We start from the raw sequence: 6,295 nt of genomic DNA, 5'->3' as shown, positions 1-6,295 counted from the left end.
CGAATCCACCAGATGCTCTGCCGGGGAAGGAGGGACAATCTCCTCCTGTACCAGTCAGATCTGATTTGACGGTACACTCACACAAAAATAATAAAATAAAAAAAATTAAAAAATAAAAATGAAAAGTTTATTTCTCTTAATAATTGTGTACAAATACACATCCATAAACAATGCATGTGGCGTTACTGTTGAATACTTTCACATCGTTCTTGATTTCACATAAATGGCATCCAGTGCTGCACATTCACTCACAACTTGGCTTCCTCAGCAACGTATTCATGAGACATGTCCAGCATAGTAAGTGTAACTTCAAGTCCATCATTTTTAAAACTATAAATCTGATTTTATAGATGTTCTATTCTACTCATTACTTTTGGTTTATTTTAAGAAATTTGTAAACCAAACCCTAAACAACACATTCTTCATTACAATTACTTTGACTTCTTGAAGGTGCAGCTTTTAAGTCATTGAAAAGCTTCAAGCCTTTTCTTACACTGAATGAAGGCTAAATAAAAATGCTGTGCACCTGTTCTTGTTCTTGCTGACTTGAAACCTTAACTTAGAGACCCACGTGGGAATTGAGCATGTTTGTAGCCCAGGGGGCTGTATAGATGTCCAGGATTCTCATGGGACTTCTTTAAGCTTTATCACCATAATTTTAAGATGATATTTGCTCTATTATATAGTCTTTTATTTATTGACCCTGTTTTCACTTGTTCCTTCTAGATATTATGTAAATAATGCATTCTTATCCAAACATCCAAACAATATGAAAAGACATAAATAAAAAGAAAAGTGAAAATTACCAGATTTCAGTTTCTAACTATTTTTTTGTGAAAGTTGGTGGGTCTTTTTCTAGTATTTGTCTATGTCTGTATCCAGACATTCACACATATGTGAGTTACATTAGTTTGCTTGCTTAATGAGCACAGAAATTCACTTCAAATTTTTATTTTTTTTTTCTGGGGAAATAATTCTGGAAAGCTAGTTTGGGAAATACACTAATTACAGTTTCCAGGGAAAGAATAATGGAGATCAGTTTTCCTCTGGAAAGTCATACACTAAGAGTTATGTCAGAAAATTGCAGAACCAAGGTGACTGGAGGCCATTAAATAGCTTTTTTTTTAATTCATTGGCTAACTTTCACATACATATGAAGCAATTGAAAACTCCATGGCTTGGGTCATACTAATATCTTATTTTTAAACTGATATCCTTGCTTCTTCAGAGCTGAGTTTCTCAAGGCCCTACGTCTTTTGTTTTCTTGACTGATGCTATGATAAGTGTCGATTGTGAATCCAAGTAATATTAATCCTTAATCCCTTCAATCTTTTTTTCTATCAGGTGTTGTCTATTGGACTTGGTAGTGAAGATTTTTGTTTTGTTGATGTTGAGTTGTAACCCATAATGAAGACTATGACATTTGCTTTTTTTTTTTTCCCTTAAGTGCTCTAAGCCTTTTTCACAATCTGCAAGCAAGGTGACATCATCTGCAAAAATGTAATCTTTTTAATGTCGTCTTCTTATCCTTTTTCAATCACTTGTTCAGCATAAATATTAAATGCTGTGCTGTATCACTGAGACAGAACCAGTTCATAGCGGATCCTCTAGTGGGTTTTCAAAGGCAGTAAATCACATGGGAGGAGACTGGCATCTCTCTCCCACAAAGCAGCTTGTAGATTCAAACTGTATGCCTTTGGGATTGCAGCACAGCTTTTTACCACGAGGCCAGCAGAGCTCCCCAAATATTGAATAGATATGTAGGAAGTATATAGCCCTATGGCACACGTTTCTTGATTGTAAACTATATGTTGTTATTGTTGGGTGCCTTCAAGCCAAATATAATTCATAGCAACTCTATGAAAAACTGATCTGAACACTGTCCTCTCCTGTGCCATCCTCACAATCTCTGATACACTCAAGCCCTTTGTTGTAGTCACCACATCAAACACCTAGTTGAGGGTCTTCCTCTCTTTTGCTGTTCTTCCACTTTCCCATGCATGAAACAAAGCTTCATCATCTTTGCCTCCAAGAAACACTCTGGTTGCACCTTTTCCAAGACATACCTGTTTGTTCTTTTAGCAGAGTGGGGTATTCAGCACACTTTCCCAACCACAATTCAAAGGCATCAATTCTTCTTCTGTCATCCTTAACCATTGTCCTGCTCTCAGGTGTATAGCAAGTGACTGAAAAGACCATGGCCTGAGTCTGGTGCATATGAGTCCTCAAACCAACATCATTACTCCTCAATAATTTGGAGAGGTCCCTAACTACATATTTCCCAAGTGCAGTGCCTCTCCTGATCTCTTAACTGCAGCTGGTGCCAAGTGTACTAATGGTGAATCCAAGAAAGATGAAGTTGCTGACAGTCTTAATCCTTTTTCTACCATGATGTTGACCCTGAATGCAGTGGCAAGGATCTTCGTTTTCTTGACACTGAGATGCAATCCATATTAAAGGCCGTAGTGCTTAACCTTCTACAACAAGTGCGTCAAGTCCTTCTCACTTTGAGGAAGCAAGGTTGTATCATTTGCATAATGAAGACTATTGGTGAGTCTTCTTCCAATTCTGATGCTGTATTTTTTTTCACAGAGTCCAGCTTTTTAAATAAGTTTCTCAGCATATAGATTAAATAGTTATAGTAAACTATGTAGTATCTCTTTATTCTGTTATAATTACTACTTCTTGGACCATTCACATACTTTGCATTTAAACCCCTCCGCATTTATATATACACATTTTTTAAAAAATGATCCTATGTCTATTATGTTATATTTTATACTTAGGTTTTATACCCAAGAACATAGTATAACATCCCCTGCATATAAGTATGGGCTTATCTTCTAGCATTATATCAAGCAATAGTCTACTTTAATACATAAAATTTTCATGGTCAAAAGGTACTCATTCAAAGAGAACAATGGACTGACATCGGGAAATATATGTGTCAGCATGGTGTCTTTTCACATTGTTTATTAATCCTCTATGATAAACAGATTATCTGAAACATTGCACTATATAAAGAAGAACATTTGGAGGATGATTCATGAACAATGAGACATGTAATGACAATGGTTTGTTAAAGTCAAGAAAAGTGTGAAGCAATTATTGAAGGAGATCAAAGACAATAGCCTTCAGTATGGATTATACTTCAACCTAAATGAAACAAAAGTCTTCACATCTGGACAAGTCAGCAATAACGTCATGATCCTTGAAGAAGATATTTACGTTGTGAGAGATTTAAGTTTCCTTGAACTCAGTAAATACTCCTGGAAAGCAGCACCCATGAATTCAAATGATTTATTACATTGGACTAATCTGCTGTGGAAGAATTTCTTTAAAGGGCAAAGAAGCAAAGATGTCGCTATGAGTACTAAGATGAGCTTGAACCAAACTGTGGTGTTTTCAATCCTCTTATATACACAAGAAAGCTGGACTATGGAAAAGGAAGACTGAAGGAGAAATGATGCCTTTGACTTACGATATTCACAAAGAATACTGACTGTCCCATCAACTGACAGAAGGAGAACAGCCAGACTCTCCTTGGAAGCAAGAGGAGTGAGACTTCACCTCCCATTCTTGGGATATATGATCAGCGAGGATTAGGCTCTTGAGAAAGCCATCATGTTTGGTAGAGGATCAGTGGAAAATAGGAAGACCTTCAGACGGGGTGGATTGACACACTGGCTGCAGCAATGGGCTCAAACACGGGAACGGTTATGTGCCTGGCTAAGAACCAAGAACTATTTCCTTCTCCTGAATATTTGCTATGAGTCAGGACCAAATCCAGGAAAACCCAGCAACACTAAAGACAGTGTGCATCTCATGTAGATTCCCTCGGTGTTGTAACTTAATGTGCTTGGCTTCTAACTGGAAGGTTGTATATTGGAGTACATCTAGAGGGACCTCTGAAGACAAGCATACTGATCTGCTTCTTCCCCAGAATAAGCCATTGGGAGCACCATGAAGCACTATTGTACCCGTGACACATACAGGATAATCAGCTATTGCAGTCAGTTTAATGGCAACTGTCTTAGTTTATGTGCCTAACACAATTCTAATTGCTGCGATATACAGTGTTAAGAACAAAACAACATGGTTCTTGATTTTGTGGCATTTAGTGAATAAAAGAGATTGTTGTTGTTGTTGTTGTTGTTGTTAAGTGTCATCGAGTCACAGAGAATTCATAGTGACCCTATGAACGAAAGACCTGAACACTTGTGTAACTTTCATCGTTTCCCCAAGTTCATAGATTTCCGGAGGCAAGCTATTTTGGAAGACACCACCCCTGCCTCCAAGCTTGTTTTAACTGGGGAGCTGCACCAAACACTGTCCACCATGGGTAACCATTATTGCATTTGACACATCAGTGTCACAGTGTTAACATCACAGCAACCATGAGCTGCGCACTTGAATGTAAAATAGCAACTCTGTTCAGTTCTTTCAGGTATGGGGTATTTGTAACATGCGAGTGTTTTATTGGAGCATTTGTATACTGAGTGGAAAGCTCCTGAATTGTCTTGACTGTAAATGTTAGCTTTGCTATTGTTGTTGTCGTTCGGTACCATTGAGTCGACCCTAACTCACAGCAACCCTGTAACAGAATGAAACTCTGTCTAGTCCTGAGCCATCACGATCTCCACTATGCTGGTACCATCACTGAACTCTAAAGTCAATACTTGTGCTCATGTCCAGTTAAATTACCAGCACAACTGAATACAGAGACTACAAAAGCGAACCTACTTGGATAAGGTTATCTTTGCATATTCACTCAAAAGGTAGAATCCTTGTCTGGTTTTATCATAGAAGATCTAAGAAATCTATTTCTAACATTCCACACTAATATAAGCATATGCTGAGGAGCAGGAAGCAATTGTTCATGGTGATAATGGTTTTCTGACAATGGGGAGAAAACAGTCATTTCTCCCTTTATTTAACTTCCCTGTCACTCAAATTTTGACTCACTGACTGATTTTCAGTGAAAAAAAAATTATCATTTTCCAGAACCTATCATCCTTGGCTTTCTACAGCTTCCAGCCACTCAGAAGTCCTCAGAAATCAGTACAGAGATGAGTTTCTCTCATCCATAAAGTGGATTAATAGAATGATCTCATAGGCAGAATATACTTGACCCATGGTAGGTGTCCAATAATTGTGTGTGAAACATGAACATATTCTAGAAAATTAAGCATAGTGGTGCTGAGTAAGAGTTTGATGTTGCTATTGTTGTTAAGTGTCGTTGGGTCATGGATGACACAAAGTGACTCTATGAACAAAACACTTGAACACTTGTATAACTTTCATCATTTCTCCAAGTTCATAAGGTTTCCAGAGGCAAGCTGTTTTGGAAATGGATGCTACTCCTGCTTCCAAGCTTGTTTTAATTGGGGAGATTTTTAAAAATATAATAAATAATAATAAGGCACTTATGAAGGAATGATTTATTGGTTGATGGTGCAAGTGTTAAAAGAGTTCAGAAGGAACGAAGAATATTTGCAACCAAGAGGTAGTGATGGATTTAAACATAATACAAGATTCTTAGGGGATTGCAAAGGAGATTAATGAAAAAAAGGGAAAAGTCCTGATAGAAATGTCTTTGCATGAATGATCTTAACATCATATTAGCTTTTATTGGCTAATAACACTGTGTTTTCAAAGCTGAATGGAAAAAACAAGATGCAAAACATTAAATACTGTAAGAGTCTGCTTGTCAAAGTCTACAACAGGCAAAACTAACCTGTCAGGGCCCTCCCTGGAGTATGTCCATGCAACACAGTTAATATGTTGCTTCAAATGACTGGTATTACCATCAAAAAAATGTGTTTCTAAGCACAGTCATCAATTAAAAGTGTGTGGCAACTTAATGAACTGAAAGGACTGAAGGTTTTGTGATAGACATAATGTCGATGTCTTGATGAGGGTGGGTGTTGATTATATGGATATCTTCAGTTTCTTAAAATATGTGAAACTCTATGTGTACTTCTATGTATAGGATATTTTTCAATAAAAGGTTCAAACTGTGTAAGTCTACATATTGAACATTTTGAAACAATAAATGATAACAGAAAAGCCAAAAAAAATCACCTGTAACCCTGGAATACAGAATAGTCACTGCCATATATCAGAGTAGATGCTTCATATGTATTTAAAATCAATGGACATTTTATATTTTATATATTCTTTTTTTAACTAAGAAAACATACTGCAAGTGGCTTCTCATGCCACCGAATATTTTTCTTAAGCATGATTTATGTATCTCTTATATTTTCCTTTTGTCAGTCTCTTATATCTGATA

This window comes from Elephantulus edwardii, unplaced genomic scaffold, assembly GCF_000299155.1.
Source record: "Elephantulus edwardii isolate Elephantulus edwardi_28Jun2011 unplaced genomic scaffold, EleEdw1.0 scaffold00014, whole genome shotgun sequence".
Classification (NCBI taxonomy): Eukaryota; Metazoa; Chordata; class Mammalia; order Macroscelidea; family Macroscelididae; genus Elephantulus; species Elephantulus edwardii.
The sequence above is the reverse complement of the archived record's forward strand: the minus strand, read 5'-3'. Positions refer to the sequence as shown.